At 42.7% G+C, this 18,064-nt stretch overlaps 1 protein-coding gene across 2 annotated transcripts in view; it reads left to right on the top strand.

Annotated features, from left to right (window-relative positions):
- The window catches only part of NCK1 (NCK adaptor protein 1), a 72,106-nt gene that overhangs the window by 20,461 nt on the left and 33,581 nt on the right, over positions 1-18,064 (top strand). Inside the window, exon 2 of one of the 2 annotated variants that reach the window (XM_036332477.1) lies at positions 11,435-11,523. The exons of the other annotated variant lie outside the window; for it this stretch is intronic. The gene's annotated coding sequence lies outside the window, so the exon portion shown is untranslated. The remainder of the gene's footprint in view (positions 1-11,434; positions 11,524-18,064) is intronic. 2 annotated transcript variants of the gene reach the window in all.

Raw genomic sequence — 18,064 nt, 5'->3', positions numbered from 1 at the left:
TTACCCAATGAATCCTTCAGGATTTTGCATACTTGCAGTGGCTCCATCCCCACTAACCAGTGATCTTTTCCCCAGGTTAGACTGACAGGCAAGCACTTTCCTACTCACCCCAACTTCACTGCACATGGGTCCATCTTCCTTATTCCCAGTGATTTGTAGGGAATGGACCAGTGGTTCCCTGGGGAGTATTAAGTTGAAGCTGCCCAGATGACCATGCTCATAATGTCTGCCCTTCCCTTTTGCTTTCTTCCTATCCCATATAATAAAAGGGTAATATGCAAACTGACCCTAAGGGCACAAAGACTGGGAATGACTGGTCACTATGACACACACTGACCACCAGGGGCAGGCGCTCAATGCAGGAGCTGCCCCCTGGTGGTCAGTGCCCTCCCACAGGGGGAGCTCTGCTCAGCCACAAGCCTCTTCCGCCTCCCCAGCAGCACTAAAGATGTCCTACTGCAGCTTAGGTCTGCTCCCTGCTGGGAAGTGGACATCCCTCAAGGGCTGCCAGGCTGCCAGAGGGATGTCTGACTGCCAGCTTGGGCTCGATCCCCCAGGGAGCGTGCCTAAGCCAGAAGGTGGACATCCTCCGAGGGGTCCCAGACTGCAAGAGGGCATAGGCCAGGCTGAGGGACCCCCCAAGTGCACAAATTTTTGTGCACCAGGCCTCTAGTTATTAATATTAAAAACTAGCTAATTAAAGCAGTAACAATAGTAGCTGTTGTAATGGGGTGAAGTGATATCTCTTTGTGGTTTTGATTTGCTTTTTCCTAGTAAATTCTGATGTTGAGCATCCTTCATATGCTTGTTGGTCACTTGGACATCTTTGGAGAAATGTCTGTTTAAGTCCTATGCTTTACATTTTTGTTGTTGAGTCTTAAGTGGTCTTTTTATTTTACTATTTTTTCCCTTTTTTTTTTAAAATATATTTTATTGATTTTTTACAGAGAAGAAGGGAGAGGGACAGGGAGTCAGAAACATCGATGAGAGAGAAACATCGATCAGCTGCCTCCTGCACGCCCCCCAGTGGGGATGTGCCCGCAACCAAGGCACATGCCCCTGACCGGAATCGAACCCGGGACCCTTGAATCTGCAGGCCGACGCTCTATCCACTGAGCCAAACCGGTTCGGCCTATTTTTTCCCTTTTAACTCATTCTTCACAGAGCAGTCAGAGAAATGTTTTTAGATTTCTGTGTTAGTATTAGTCATGATATGCTAATAACTCTAATAAGCAACAAATTGTAGTGGCTTAAAACAATGGAAGTTTATATTACTTTCTTACATCACAATCTAGTTTATATGTGTGATGGAATAGGAGTGGGGGGACACCTCTACTCCACGCGGTAACTCAGGGACACAGGTTCCTCTATCCTTCTAAGTCATCACTATCATCACCATGTATCTTTTGAGGTTGTCTTGAGAAAGGAAGAGAATACAGAGGAAGATTTTAGGACCCAGGCTGGACGTAGCACATATCACTTTTACCCACATTCTGTTGGTCAGAACTGAGTCACATGATCACACCTAATTACAGGAGTGCCTGGGAATGTAGTAAACCAGTGTGCTAATGGAGAGGAGAACACAGCTATTAATGAAGTCTCTGTCACAGTGTATATTGAGTTAGAACTCCCCTGCTTTAAAAAAAACCCTTTAATTAATTATATGCATAGAATAAAATTGGCCTCTGTTCCAACCGTACCTTGTACCACTTTCTCTCTTACTATTCTCAAGGCACAGGAGGCTCAATCATATCTCGTAACATGCCAAGCTTTTCCCCTCCTACAACCGACTGCGTGTTTTGTAGTTTCCTTTGCTTGGAGCACTCTAAGTATTTACATGATTGCCTCCTTTTCTTCTTAAAGTGTCAGCATAAAATCCATCTCTAACTAAAGTCTCTACCTAAAGTAGCCCTCCTATTCTCTGTCCTTATTGTAGCACTGTGTTTACATCTATCACAGCATTTATCAAAGTCAATAATTATTTATTTGAGAAAACTTTTGTTTGCATTACCTGTATCCTCTGCTAGAAAGAGATATCCTTCTCACTGTCCTATCCCTGCAGTAAGTAGCTGATGCTTATTTAGCACACACTAGTCTTTCAGTGAATATGTTGTATGGATGAATGACTATTATACAGAAAAGACTAAAGTGGATAGACTGGAATGAATTATAACCAAGAACTCATAAATTAGGTGAATTACTGAGGGCTTGGGGTTTAGTGGTGGCAGTGTCAGTTGAACAGAAAAAGATGAATCAAAGGCAAAACCTACACAAATTGCTGTGTGATTTATTGGAGGAGACTGGATAGGTGGGATGATAGTGTAATTAACAGAAATTAGTAAAGAGGATGGAAGAGTTGGCTTTTTGGAGATAATGAATTGGGAATGATACATGTTGAGTTTGAGGTGATAACAAGATTTTCAAGTAGAAATGTTGAAAAATGGTAGCTTCTATTAGCGAACACACTTGGACTTACAGATTTGAGAGTCAAGTGGCCGAAGGTGATAAGATGAAATCATAAAAATGGATGATCTATTTAGAGAGAGGAGGGTATATATTGAGAAGAGTAGATGGCTGAAGGGGAGAAAAAAGAGGAGCCAGAAATAGAAACCAGGAGTAGGTGGCAAGGGAGGAGGAGAACCAATTTAATATAGGGCCAAGGAAACCATCAGAGTGTAGGAAAGAGGGAGGTTAGTTTGGCTGCTTACACTATAGCTATTCTTTGTGATGTACTTTGGAGGTTCTGTGAAGGTTATAAAATGGTAATTTAATTCATAAGGTTGCTGTGGGAATTATTAACATATTGTACTAAAAGTACTTGGCATACTTGCTCTCTGTACTGAGTATCCAGTAAACATTTCTGAAGTGAAATACAATGAGACAATGTAGTTAGGCATCAAGGAGAAATTAAGTTAGGCAATACAGAGTTCTGAGCTTGTTGTAGCAACTCTTCTTTAGAGATAGTCTTTTTTAATGTTACAGTAAGTTATAATTGTACTGAAAGCCTACATAGAGATAACATTTATGAATTTACTTTGAAATGTTTTTAGTAGGAATTTTCTGATCTTGAAAATGTACAGAATTATAACAATAGAATGGCAATTCATCTGTTTATGCTTCTTAACCACATCCTTTTACTGAATCTTATTCCGGAAGTATTTATAATGCAGGTGCTCCTTTGAAAGACATTGTCCTTTAAAATAATTTGAGAGTAAATTGTTATTTAACATTAAAATGAAACGAGGATCTATTTAAAATGTATAGTTTTGTATGCCAGGTTGTACTAATACCAAATTATTGGAACATCTGACTTTTTTTGGAGTGAAACTTGGTTATGGATAATGTGGAGAAATTGTAGTTCTTCTCTGTAGATGCCAAAGGATTCTGTCTCTGGATAAACAAGTAAGACAGCTATGGCACAAGAGAAAGCAGGAGCTTTCTTGTATTCCTTCTCATTCTCATCTTTTAAAGTTTCTTCATTTTGTTCAAGAAACTCTGGTGGGTTACCGGGGCAGAGTTTGATGCTGTCCCATAGCTGGCATAAGTCATTTTAAAAATCCTAACATGTATTACAATGGAAAAAAGTAAATTGTTGTTTTTCTCATTATTAATAACAGCCTAAGTAAGAATAGTTTTAAATAAAGGATAAGATAAAAAGGCAGGTAGGTAAGGAAAGAAGTGTGTGGAAATGAAGGAAGAAGGGGGAACTGTTGTTGAGATAATTGGTGAAAAGTGTTATCTAAAGTTTATTTTCATTTGTCTTGGGTTTCAACTTGCAGTGAATTAGCACTTGAAAATTGCTCTCAGTAGCGTAATTGGCATCTTTTAGGTTATTTGCTACCTGGAATAAACATAACTTCCTTATCATGAAATTCAGATATAACTATTATTGAATTTATATTTCCATACAACTGGTGGTGGAGTTTTTAGCATTAGGTAGGAGGAGAGGGTAAGGAAGGACAGTGGTGTATAGCAGACACTGTACTAAGTGTTTTACATATTATTTTGTTTAATCTTTATAACAACCCTATAGGTAGGTGTTACCGAAGCATAGAAAGGTTAAGTACCTTGCTCATTGTCACACACATAATGAATGGCAGAGCAAGATTTCAAACTATCCTTTAATTCATTCCTTTGCTTTATTTTACAATTCCATTCAGCCACTGAGTCTTGGCTTAAAAAAAAGAAAAAAAGCTTTATTGAGATATAATCCACATAGCATATAATTGTCCCACTTAAAGTATATAATTCGGTGGCTTTTAGTATTTTCACAGTTGCTTTTAGTATTTTCACTATCACCACAATTTAGAACATTTACATCACCCCAAAAAGAAACTCCACTGCTCTTAGTCATCACCTTTTAATATTCCCTATTCCCTACCCTAGTCAACCATTAATCTGCTTTTTGTCACTATAGATTTGCTCATTCTGGACATTTCATATAAATGGAATCATACAATATGTGGTCCTTTGTGACTGCCTTCTTTCCCTTGGCATAATTTTTTAAGGTTCATATTATAGCATGTATCAGTACTCATTCCTTTTTATTGCTGAATAATGTTCCATTATATGGATACATCAATTATTCATCAGTTGATGACATTTGAATTGTTTCTCCCCTTTGACTGTTATGAGTAATACTGCAATGAACATTCATGTACAAGTTTTTTATTGTGGTAAGATACATGTAACATAAAACTTACCATTTTAAGTGTATAGTTCTATGGCTTTAAGTACATTCACATTGTTGAACAACCATCATCTATTTCTAGAATATTTTCATCTTCCTTAACTGTATTCATTAAAAACTAACTTCCCATTCTCCCATCCCCTAGCCCCTGGCAACCACCATTCTACTTTCAGTCTCTATGTATTTGACTACTCTAGTAGGATCCTTATATAAGTGGAATCATACAATATTTGTCCTTTTATGATTGACTTACTTCACTTAGCATATTATATGATTTATCTTTTTTGTGACATCTGTCAGAATTTCCTGCCCTAGCCAGTTTGGCTCTGTGGATAGAGCAACAGCCAGTGGACTGAAGGGTCCCGGGTCCAATTCCAGTCAAGGGCATGTACCTCAGTTGCAGGGACAAGTGCAGGAGACAGCCAATCAATGTGTCTCTCAGTCTCTCCTTCTCCCATCCACTCTCTCTAAAAATCACTGGAAAAATATCCTTGGGTGAGGATTAACAACAACAAAAAAAGAATTTCCTTTTTAAGGGTGGTAATATTCCATTGATTGTATATTTCACATTTACCTATTTTTTTTTTTTAAACTGATTTCATAAAGGAAGGGAGAGGGAAACATCAAGGAGAGAGAATCATTGATTGGCTGCCTCCTGTACACACACACACCCCGCCCCAATGGGTATTGAGCCTGCAATCTGACTGGGAAACGAATTTTGACTCCTTGGTTCATAGGTTGATGCCCAACCACTGAGCCACACCAACTGAGCTGCCCATGTATTTTTTGATGGATACTTTGGTAGCTTCTAATTTTTTTCTTTCGTGAATATTGCTACTATGAATTTGGGTGTACAAATGTCCATTCAAAATCCTGCTTTAATTTCTTTTGAGTATGGACCTAGAAGTAGAATTGCTAAGTCATGTGGTACATAATTCTATTTTTAAATTTTTGAGGAAATACCTGTTTTCCAAGGTGGTTGCACCACTTTACATTTACCAGCACTGCACAAGAGTTCTGCTTGCTGTACGTCTTCCTCAATACTTGTTATTTTCCGTGTATTTTTTTTTTTCTAAATAGCTATCCTAATTAAATGTGAAGTGGTATCTCATTATGGTTTGAGTTGCTTTTTTCTAACAACAGTGGTGTTGAGCATCTTTTCTTGTGCTTCTTGGCCATTTGTATATCTTATTTGGAGAAATGTCTATTCAGATCTTTTGAACATTGTTTAATTGGGTTGTTTGTTTTTGTTGTTTTGTTATAAGGTTCTTTATATATTCTGGATATCAATCCTTTATTAGATATATTGCAGCTATTATCTCACATTTCCTGATTGTGTTCTTTGGTGCACAAGAGTTTAATTTTGATGAAGCCCAGTTTATCTATTTTTTCTTTTGATGCCTGTGCTTTTGGTGTTAGATCTGAGAAATGCCATGAAGCTTTTGCCTTGTTTTCTTCTAAGAATTTTATAGTTTTGGCTCTTATTTTAGGTCTTTGATTCATTTTAGGGTTTTTTGTTTTGTTTTATTTGGGGGGGGGGGGCAGAGTGTAGTGTACAGGTTCAACTTCATTTTATGTTCTTATGTGAATACAGTAGGTCCTCAGGTTACATTGGAGATCCGTTCCTATGGCGCAGTGTAATGTGATTTTTGCCGTAAATTGGAACCCACCTACATAAACACCCACGTCACTCACATGGAGCACATACACAGCAGTAATGAAGTGAAACAGTAAAAAAATTTAAAAGAAAGATAATAATTCCTGACCTTTACTTGTGGTAAATAAATAATAAAAAACATAAAGCGCGGAAAAGCAAGATGGCGGCATAGGTAAACACCGGAGTTTGCTGCCTTGAACAACCACTTCAAAAATACAACTAAAAGACGGAACGGACATCGCCCAGAACCACAGGAAAGCTGGCTGAGGGGAAATTCTTCAACTAGAAGGAAAGAGAACAGCATACCGAGACTCAGAGGAGGCGCAGTGCGGAAAATACAAAGGTGCGGAGGTGCGCGGGGAACGGGCTGGTGGCTGAGGGCGCGGTTGTTGTTTTCAATCGGGAGGGAGTCTCAGATTCTGAGCTCCAGTTCTGGGCAAGTCTCTAGGGACCCAGACTCAAACGGGAGAAGCGGGACTGTCTGGCATCGGTCGGAACGCGAGGGCAGCTTTCTCTCCGAGGTTTGCAGCGTTTGCTGGGACTCTGAGAGGCAGAGCCTCTGGGGATGGGACTGAGAGCAGCCATAACTGCTCCCTCCACCCACCCTGTTGATCCCGTGCGACCCGCCCCGCCCAAGCCCTGCACAGAGCCATTTGCCAGATAGCCTCAGGCAAAGGCTAGATTAGCACCTCCCCAGAGGACAGAAGTTTTCCCACTGCAGACACAGCTGATTCTCACAGCCAGTTGGCCTGGAGGTCAAATCCCCCTAGTATTAACTACAACAATCAAGGCTTAACTACAACAAGACTGCGCACAAAGACCACTAGGGGGTGCACCAAGAAAGCATAAAAAATGCGGAGACAAAGAAACAGGACAAAATTGTCAATGGAGGATATTGAGTTCAGAACCACACTTTTAAGGTCTCTCAAGAACTGTCTAGAAGCCGCTGATAAACTTATTGAGATCTACAAGAAATCTAATGAGACCCTCGATGTTGTGATAAAGAACCAACTAGAAATTAAGCATACACGGACTGAAATAAAGAATATTATACAGACTCCCAACAGCAGACCAGAGGACCGCAAGAATCAAGGCAAAGATTTGAAATGCGAAGAAGCTAAAAACACCCAACCGGAAAAGCAAAATGAAAAAAGAATCCGAAAATACGAAGATAGTGTAAGGAGCCTCTGGGACAGCTTCAAGCGTACCAACATCAGAATTATAGGGGTGCCAGAAGATGAGAGAGAGCAAGATATTGAAAACCTATTTGAAGAAATAATCACAGAAAACTTCTGCTTCCTGGTGAAAGAAATAGACTTACAAGTCCAGGAAGCACAGAGAACCCCAAACAAAAGGAATCCAAAGAGGACCACACCAAGACACATCATAATTAAAATGCCAAGAGCAAAAGACAAAGAGAGAATCTTAAAAGCAGCAAGAGAAAGAAACTCATTACCTACAAGGGAATACCCATATGACTGTCAGCTGATTTCTCAACAGAAACTTTGCAGGCCAGAAGGGAATGGCAAGAAATATTCAAAGTGATGAATAGGAAGAACCTACAACCAAGATTACTTTATCCAGCAAAGCTATCATTCAGAACTGAAGGTCAGATGAAGAGCTTCACAGATAAGGAAAAGCTAAAGGAGTTCATCACCACGAAACCAGTATTATATGAAATGCTGAAAGATATCCTTTAAGAAGAGGAAGAAGAAGAAAAAGGTAAAGATACAAATTATGAACAACAAATATGCATCTATCAACAAGTGAATCTAAGAATCAAGTGAATAAATAATCTGATGAACAGAATGGACTGTTGATTATAATAGAATCAGGGACATAGAAAGGGAATGGACTGACTATTCTTGGGGGGGAAAGGGGTGTGGGAGATGCGGGAAGAGACTGGACAAAAATCGTGCACCTATGGATGAGGACAGTGGGGAGTAAGGGCAGAGGGTGGGGTGGGAACTGGGTGGAGGGGAGCTATGGGGAAAAAAAAAAGGAACAAATGTAATAATCTGAACAATAAAGATTTAATAAAATAAAAAATAAAAATAAAAACAAAAAAACAAAAAACATAAAGCACATATGTACATATGTCGAAATGACGGAACCTTTTTTAATATATATAAATAAATGGGAGTTGGCAATGTAACCACAAAACGACGTACAATGAGTCCAGCGTAACCCGAGGACTGCCTGTACTAGAGGCCTGGTGCACGAAATTTGTGTACAGGTAGGGTCCCTAAGCCTGGCCTGTGATCAGGGCTGATCAGGGCCTTCCAGCTGTCGGCCGGGCCTTCCTTTGTTCCTCGCCTCCCCGTGGTGGTCAGTGCACGTCATACCGAGCAATCGAACTCCCGGTCTCCCAGTCGAAATCCCAAGGGGACACTTTGCATATTAGCCTTTTAGATATAGAGATATAGATATAGATAGAGATATAGAGATATAGAGATATAGAGATATAGATATGTTTTAATTTCTCTTGGTGTATTACTAGGAATGGAATTCCTGGGTTATATGGTAACTATGTTTGACCTTTTGAAGGAACTGCTGAACTGTTTTCCAAAGTGGCTGTACCATTTTACATTCCCTCCAGCACTGTATGAGGGTTTTAATTTTTCCATGGCTTTTCAAATCCAAATTATATTACCTGCTGACTGGCTTATTTCAGAATTTCCTTGGCTGATCTCTTTGGTGATAATCTCACTACTCTGCCTTTCTGCTGTCCCTTTTCACCAATCAGTCCATAATGATGTTTATACTGTGTCATAAAAGTTTACAGCTAAAAGGAACTATCCTATCTAATAAAAGAGAAACATGGTAATTAGCGTACGACCGCTACCCTTCCCATTGGCTAATCAGGGCAATATGCAAATCAACTGCCAGCCAAGATGGCTGCCGTCAGCCAGGCAGCTTAAAACTAACATGAGGCTTGCTTGCTTCAGTGACGGAGGAAACCAACGTTCCCCGCCTGCCTTGCCGGCCTCTGAGCCTGCAGTTGGAAACATTGTAACAAATATAGAAGCTAAACAAAACCCCAGAAACCTGCTTTCAGCGAGCCGGGATCTCAGAGCTAGAGTTATACATTGTTTCGATTATAGAATCCAAACAAACCAGATACCTGCTTTCAGCAGCAGAGGCCTCAGAGCTGGAGTCAGAGCTAAAGCTGGCCCAGAATAAAAAAAGAAAAAGAAAAAAAGGAGCAGTTGGGAGCTTCAGCCCTCAGCCCCTCACCCAGACTGGCCAGGCACCCCAGTGGGGACCCCCACCCTGAAGGGTGTGTGACCAGCTGCAAACAGCCATCATCCCCTCACCCAGGCTGGCCAGGCACCCCAGTGGGGACCCCCACCCTGATCCAGGACACCCTTCAGGGCAAACCAGCCTGCCCCACCCATGCACCAGGCCTCTATCCTATATAGTAAAAGGGTAATATGCCTCCCAGCACCGGGATCAGCAGAGCCATGAGGCCTTCCAGCACCGGGATCAGTGTGACAGGGGGCAGCGCCCAAACCCCCTGATCGCCCTGCGGGTCTGTGTGTGACAGGGGGCGGGGCCACAACCTCCCTATCCGTCCTGCTCTGTTCGTGACAGGGGAAGGCGCTCCAACCTCCTGATCAGCCCTGCTCTGTGTCTGATACGGGGGAGCTCCCCAACCCCCTGATCCCCTTGCGGCTCTGTGTGTGATGGGGGAGCTCCCCAACCCCCTGATTGCCCTGCGGCCCTGTGTGTGACAGGGTGCGGCGCCCCAACCCCCCCGCCCCCCCCATGGGCCCTGCTCTGTGCATGACGGGGTGGCGCCGCAACCTCCCCATCAACCCTGCCTTGAGTGTGACAGGGGGCGGTGCCCCAACCCCCCAATCGGCCCTACCCTGAGCGTGACTAAGGGTGGCATCGCAACCTCCCAATCCACCCTGCTCTGTGCATGACAGGGGGCGGTGCCTCAACTCCGCAATCGGCCCTGCTCTGAGCCTGACCAGGGGCTGCACCTAGGGATTGGGCCTGCCCTCTGCCACCTGGGAGCAGGCCTAAGCCAGCAGGGCGTTATCTCCTGAGGGGTCCCAGACTGCGAGAGGGTACAGGCCAGGCTGAGGGACCCCCCCACCCTTCCCCCCAAGTGCACAAATTTTTGTGCACCGGGCCTCTAGTAGATAATAATAGGAGTCAAGCTGTTCATTTTACAGTTGATAAAACTTAGAGATTTGACCTAAAGTTATACGTTATAGCATTAAGACTAGATACCCTACTATGTATATAGCTTTCATTTTGTTAAGTCATTGTGTTTTCCTTTTCTGTGTTGTAAAACTCTTTACTTGATTGTCTTAACCAGTTATCCTTCTCATCCTCTCCCCTAAAGTACAACAATCTAAAAGCGAAGGAGTTGTGTGCAGGTAATTTATTTGTGGATGTTTTTAGGGAACAAGAGTGAGGGACCAGAGTGAATAAAAAAAAGAAAAGCCAGTATAAGACTGTTATTGAATTATTCACTGCTGTTGCAACTAGGGCTCAATTCCAGTAGGAACTTCTGAGGATCTAGATCAGGGGTGGGCAACCCTTGGCATGCGTGCCAAACATGGCATGCCAGTAACTTTTGCTGGCACGCGAAACCCTCTCTTATAATCTTCCATTTACAATTTTTTTCTTAATATTGACTTTTTTATTTTTCAGATAAATTCAGTGTAGGTGCATCTTAGATAAATAAATAATCTTACATAACATGTATACATTAAAAAATAAATGTACTTTTCATCATCATATACTGTGTTTTTGTCGCTCGAATGAATTTTATTATTTCTTCAAGGTTCTTCACATATGTACACCTTAAGAGATATCAAGTAGGCATAACATGTTCTCAAAAAATTAGGGTTGGCACGCAGAATTTTGAGTCAGAGATTTTGCTGGTTTTGGCACGCACTCAAAAAAGTTGCCCACCCCTGCCCTAGAGTCCAGGGCAGTGGTTGGCAAACAGCGGCTCGCAAGCCACATGCGGCTCTCATATTTTCTACTCATCTGCTCTTGTTCTCCCATCAGTTGACAGTTTCCCCAGTGTGGTATAAATTCTTTCTCCTTCCCTCCCCCACTTTCAGCTGCACATAAGAGCCTGCCAATTGTGTTCCCAGTGGTATCTCATTTCATTGCCTCAGGAAGTCCCAGAGCAGAAAGCAAAAGAATCACAGTGAGTAATATGGGGAAATTTAGTCAGATGTACCTGGAATCATTAGCCTAAGTTTAAGATTATCATGGTCAGTAGAATGATGGTCTCCCAAAGATGTCTCCAGTCTAGTCTTCTAAAATTGTGAATATGTTACCTTGTATGGCAAAAAGGACTTTGCGGATTTTCCTGGATTATCTATCCCTGGGCCCAGTGTAATCACAAGGAATCTCATAAGAGGAAGGCAGGAGTGTAAGAAAGAGAAGTGGCAATGGAAGCTGAGGTCAAGATGATATGGCTGGGGGCTAAGGAATTAGCATAGAATGGATTTTCCCCTAGAGCAGTGGTTCTCAATCTTCCTAATACCCCAGGACCCTTTAATACAGTCCCTCATGTTGGGGTGACCCCCAATTTCATTGTTACAAATTGAACATAATTAGCCCTGACTGGTTTGGCTTAGAGTGTCGACCTACAGACTGAAGGGTCCCGGGTTCGATTCTGGTCAAGGGCATGTACCTTAGTTGCTGGCACATCCCCAGTAGGGGGTGTGCAGGAGGCAGCTGATTGATGTTTCTCTCTCATCGATGTTTCTAACTCTCTATCCCTCTCCCTTCCTCTCTGTAAAAATTCAATAAAATATATATTTTTTAAAAACAACAAATTGAACATAAGTAAAGCATAGTGATTAATCACAAAAACAATATGTAAATGTTAACGTAAAAAAACCCATTGAAACCTGTAAAGAATTTTTTGTGAGTTTATTTGAGCCAAACTGTTGACATATGCCGGGAAGCAGAACCTCAACTAATTGGGATAGTGCTCTGGAGAATGGCGGGTTACATTTGTATTTATACATTTGCAATCAAAGGAGGGACATAGGTGGGTTACATGAAATTCATTGGTGATAGATTAAGGAGGAGGGATAAAGGAAAGCAGGGAAATCCTTGGGATTGGATAAAAAGTAAAATGATGGACGCATACTTAGGTGGGTGCAGGATCAATTAACATGATAATGAAGGAATTTGTGGTATCTGTCCTGGGGCCCAGCGTATTTGGTTGTGCCCCAGGGGCTCCAGAAAAAGGGAAGCTACAAGTTACCCAGACATTTCAAAGGTGTGTTATCATAGATGCAAAAAGACAGATAGGTTCAGTTAAGGTAAAGGTTGACCTTGTCAGTGAAGATACTGGCCTAGGATGTAACTGCCCACCATAACTGCTTTTAGTTAAAGTTTAATTTCTGACCATCCTTTGTGGTTACTTTAGGTCTCTGTGTTTGCAAGACTGCCATGCAGGCCTCCCCTGAGATTGTCAGGTCAGCCAGCATGTGGCCCCTTTCGTTCACATAATTACATATGTGTTCTCCGATGGTCTTAGGCGACCCCTGTGAAAGGGTCGTTCGACCCCCAAAGTGGTCGCGACCCACAGGTTGAGAACCGCTGCCCTAGAGCCTCCTGTGGGAATACAGACTTTGATTTTAGCTCTGTAAATCCAGTTTCAACCTTCTTATCTCTAGTACTTAAAGACAATAAATTTGTGCCCTAACCGGTTTGGCTCTGTGGATAGAGTGTCGGCCTGGGGACTAAAGGGTCCCAGGTTCGATTCCGGTCAAGGGCATGTATCTTGGTTGCAGGCACATTCCCAGTGGGGGTTGTGCAGGAGGCAGCTGATCGATGTTTCTCTCTCATCTGATGTTTCCAACTCTCTATCCCTCTACCTTCCTCTCTGTAAAAAATCAATAAAATATATTAAAAAAAAAAAAGACAGTAAATTTGTGATTTTAAAAATTAATTTATTTTCCAGTTATAGTTAAATTTGTGTTTTAAGCCACTAAATTTGTGGCAATTTGTTACACAGCAATAGGAAGCAAATACAGCTAGAATCAAAGGAGAGGCCAACAGCAAGAGGTAGATTCTCTCAGAAATTTCTTATACTTCATCTAAATGACTTGAGATGTGGGAGTTGACTGAGTAGGTTTCATTAATTCAGATAATTGGATTGATAGTGGTACTATTTACTGAATTATAAAACACAGATGCAGAAACTGCAGGGAAAGTTAAGTGTGAGGTGCTTAAGGAGTAGACATGCACAATGCTTTACAATTTAGCACACATTTTTATACTTAGGAGTTTTTAAGTACTAGTGTACTGGTTTCCTGTAACTCCAATGGGTCCTATTGTATGCATAGGCCAAAAGGATAATGGGAGGCACAATAAATTTTAATAGGGCTAAGTGGTAATGTCCTAAAACTGGTTTTGAATAAAAATTATATAAGCAATGGTGGGCCTGAGAGGAAACATTAGAATTAAGGGCAATCCTAGCCAGTTTGACTCTGGCTAGAGTGTCAGCCTATGGACCGAATGATTCTGGATTCGATTCCAGTCAAGGGCATGTACCTCAGTTGCAGGCTCTTCCCTGGCCCCTGCCCTGGTCGGTGTTGTGCCCAGATTTCATGATTCCCAAGAACCCACAGGGAGCCAGCGAGTCCGATGCAAAAGCAAAGAGTCATTCATTTCAAACCCAGGTTTGGCTCCCCTGCCACACTCACCGATGCAACGGTAAGCTCCAGTGGCCGAGAGAGAGAGAACTCTGTGTGGAGAGAGGTTTTATAGGGGTTTGGGGTAAGGGGAGGAGAAAGGACTGTGGGCCCTGCTGATTGGCCAGGCATGAGTACACAGGATGTGGTCATAGTGATGGCGTGCACTTCCCTTGACTATCTTCCGGGAAGAAGCTTGCTGAGCACATGGCCAAGTTAAGATGAAGGGCATAGCCCTTACCCTGGGGCAAGGTGGAGGGCGTACTCCTCGCCCTTTCATTCCCCCCTTGTCTTGGAACTTCCGGCTCAATCATGAGACGGACTGCATTTCTATTCCACCATTGCTAGAGGCCCATACTGGGCACACAGAACTATCAACTGAACTATCCCTATAAGCTTAACAAATGGCCCGGTGGAAGGGAAAGAAACCATTTTAGATTTAACAACTTCTATTGAAACAGGATTTTTCTTCTTAAAATTCCTCCATGGCTATCAAAAAGCCAAATCAAGATTAATTTATCTACTGTCCTGATGTTTGCATACACACAACAAGAATGGTAACTGACTACCTTTGCTGGAATTTCATGGTTGAATCTTAATGTGCCCCGTAGGGCCAGGAAGCCAAGCCATCCAGCTGCCATCAAGCCTGCCTGCAGTATCTGCTGAGTTAGGTGAATCCCTCACCTATAGCAACTCCACCTGAGCCCACGCTCCAGGCTTTAAGGCCCATCTCAGTAGCCCTCCTACTTGTTGCGGCCCAGAGTGTGTGGGGTTCTGCAGGGATGCAGAGGCATCTTTACTGCTCCCCTTCTACTCTTACCAACCGCCAGTGATGGTAGGGCATCAGCCTGACGCTCCAGCGCCAGCCATCTTCAGGGCTCCCAAGCAGGATACCAGGCTTTCTTCGTGGCATTTTTACTGGCTTCAAGTCTTTAGAGCTCAGATAGGGCTCTTCGAAACATGATACTCCAGTCAAAGTTTTCCGTTAATAAAACCACTATTAGGAACCAGTCTTACTGAATCTATGTAAAGAAACGTACTTATTTAGCATTGCCAGATTTCGGAGGAATTACATAAGGAGAAAAACATACTGATCTACTCTAAGATTTTCTGACTTTCCTTGCTAATTCCTTTTCATGGATTTAAAACAAAACAGTAACTGTTGGCATAAAACCTTCTTTCTATGCATAACCATGCCTCAGACCTTCTATTCTAAACAGGCTTTTTCCAGCTTTACTACCCCTGACATGGCATGGTGACTCAGGCCTGCAAGACAGTATTACAGGCTGCCAACTGTTAGCTGTCTCTCAAAAGAGACCAAAACCTGATGGGCACCCTTCCCTGCCCAGTTGGGCCCCTGCCCTCTTGGCAGCTAGGCACCCTTTACTTTTGGGGGTCACCCCACACAGCTCCCTTCCAGGACAGCCAACATACATTCAAACCTGCAAAAGAATCAAAGGTTAATATAACATATCAATACAATGAAACATAATATTGGCATCATGGCCGCTTTAGGCAGCCAAATCTTCTGCTACCAAACATGTGATCCTATAAATTGTCCTTGTCTCTTTGGAGCCATGTCCATGAAGATGCCGGCATTATCTAAATGTATTACACAGTATTGTGGGGGCTCCTGGTGACAGGAGTGATCGCGAGTCATGTTACCGGCATCAGGCAGGTCGAGCACGCCGTAGCTTGAGCTTGAGCGGGTTGCGTTGATCTCGATCGATGCTCCATTTGGTGATGAAGTCTTTCCGGATGGACCCAGGTCGCGAGGCCGTCTACCTTGAGAGCGGTGGGGGTCGTCAGCACCACAATGTAGGGACCCTTCCAACGTGGCCCTAGGGTCTCCCGGCGGTGCCTTCTGATGTAGACCCAATCTCCTGGTCTGTGCTGATGAGGAGTTGGGGTTGGGCTGGTCTCATAGATGGCGCGGAGGCGTGGCCAAATGTCCTCGTGCGCCCTCTGGAGCCCTCTCAAGGAAAGAGATTGTTAAAGAAAAGCCACCCAGTCCTCGCCAGTCTCCGAGTCAGACAGATTCCTCCTCTCTTGGAGAACTTCAAAGTCCTGATGGCTTCTAGGTAACCCTGTTATCAGTTACAGCAGCAACAGGTACCAAACCCTTTCAGTACATTTGACCAGCTTCATTCCCGCTCACCTTTACAGATTCTAAGGCCCATTGTCCTCCTTTAACCAGCAAGCCAAATGACACTGGCCTGTATTATTTAATTCAGCACAGGCAGGGGGAAGGGCCCATGAAATCTCTGCCCTGAGGAACTGTGAGCCCCACCCTTAAATGTCCCAATCAGACTAGAAAAGCCACAAATACTTTTTAAATCTACCCCAGAATTCCAAAATCCCAACCCAGCACCGAATATCACATACCAAATCAAAGTTCCCAGCAAACAAACAGACAGAGATGTTTACTAGTTAGGCGGGCAGATTCCACCTCTGACAGAGAGCAAGTGCTCTTGGGGCAAGCGTGTGCCTTTTTTTTCCCACAGACTTCCACACTTACATGAACAAATAATTATACCCAAGTAGACATACAAACATCAAATAAACATCCAACTTACACCCTTTCAGTGAGCAGACAGGAACAGATGTGGAGGCCTCCCTTTCCCACATCCCAGGACAGGACTTTTGACCTATGTCTCATCCAGATAGAAACGGTACTCATATTGAACAAGGAAATCAAGACTAAATAGACACAATAACTAGATACATTCCCCATTAAGAACTTCGAGGTGCATGCCACATTTATACCACAAAATACCAACAAATCAGTTTCAGTTGTGTCGAGATACAGAACAAGTACCTGAACAGAGGCAGTAGAAAACTGCCTAGGAATGCTTCTTTTCTACCTTTTTAAAAGATAGGCCAGATCCGAACCCTTAGCCAGTCCGAGCTTTGACTTCCCTCCGGAAGTCCCAGAGATGGTGAATACCATCTAGAAGCCATTCCTCCAGATACAGGACAAGTACCTTAGAGATTCTTGATAATCTACATCAGTAATCCATTCACACAATCCCCCAAAAGTTAAAGAGGAAGGAAAGAACCATTCAATGTCCTTCAAGAGGATTTCGGCGAAGCAACAAAATCGACAGATTTAACACATCGGAAAACCAAGGCCAGAAGTACCCTCAGACGTTTCAGGGGTACCAAGGAAGGAGAAGTTAGGCCACGTCCAGCCCTTTTCACAATCCACCATCAGTGACAAGTCCCAGTTCACTGGTTTACCATTCATTTAATATTTCTTTTTCCTCCTATCATACCAAGGCCATGCTTTCCAGGTAGCTAGAACTTTTAAACCACAGTTTCTACCTGAAATAATTGTACTTTACTTTAGAAATTGGATTACTGCTATCCTGGCATAGCTGCTAAATTTCAAAATGGTCACAATTTTCCTGCTGGGGAATTCAAGAAGCAAACCCATAACTATTAAGGCCAAAACAGCTCGGGTTTTTATTCTGTACACAGCAAAAGGTCAAGTTCAGCTCAAAACTATGCGCACTCGTTTTTAAACCGGCCTTTTCCTTTACATGTGCACAGAAATCCTGGATGCATTTATGAATTTGTAAAAGCTTTTCAATTCTCTACAAGCCCTTTAAGAAATACAAGCTCTATTGTCGGCCCTTATAAAGCCAACTGCTCAAAACATTGGTCTATCATACCACTAAAATTATATTAAGACCGTGATTGCTAATTTAGTATTAAATAAATCTGGGAGGCAGGCACACGTTCTGCCCCATCTGCATTTCCTTAGTAAAACTCTGCCTTAAAACTCCACCCCTGAAATCCCATCCTGCCTCAGTGAGCAGACATTCCTTTTGTGATTGACTAAGTCAGAGGGAGGGGCCTGCTGTTCCAAGATGGCGGCCCCCAGGGGCACGGCATGCCATGCGGCCAACATGGCAGCTGCCAAGTCAGGCAGCTCAACATTGTGGCGGTCTAAACTGTTCTCTGACAGAAAATATGATTTCCTCATTCTCACAATAAACAAGGGAAGAGCAAATCAAAACCCCTAAAAGA

This window comes from Myotis myotis, unplaced genomic scaffold (genome assembly GCF_014108235.1).
Source record: "Myotis myotis isolate mMyoMyo1 unplaced genomic scaffold, mMyoMyo1.p scaffold_m19_p_13, whole genome shotgun sequence".
NCBI classification, from domain to species: Eukaryota; Metazoa; Chordata; class Mammalia; order Chiroptera; family Vespertilionidae; genus Myotis; species Myotis myotis.
This window is presented reverse-complemented; position numbering and strand designations above follow the sequence as displayed.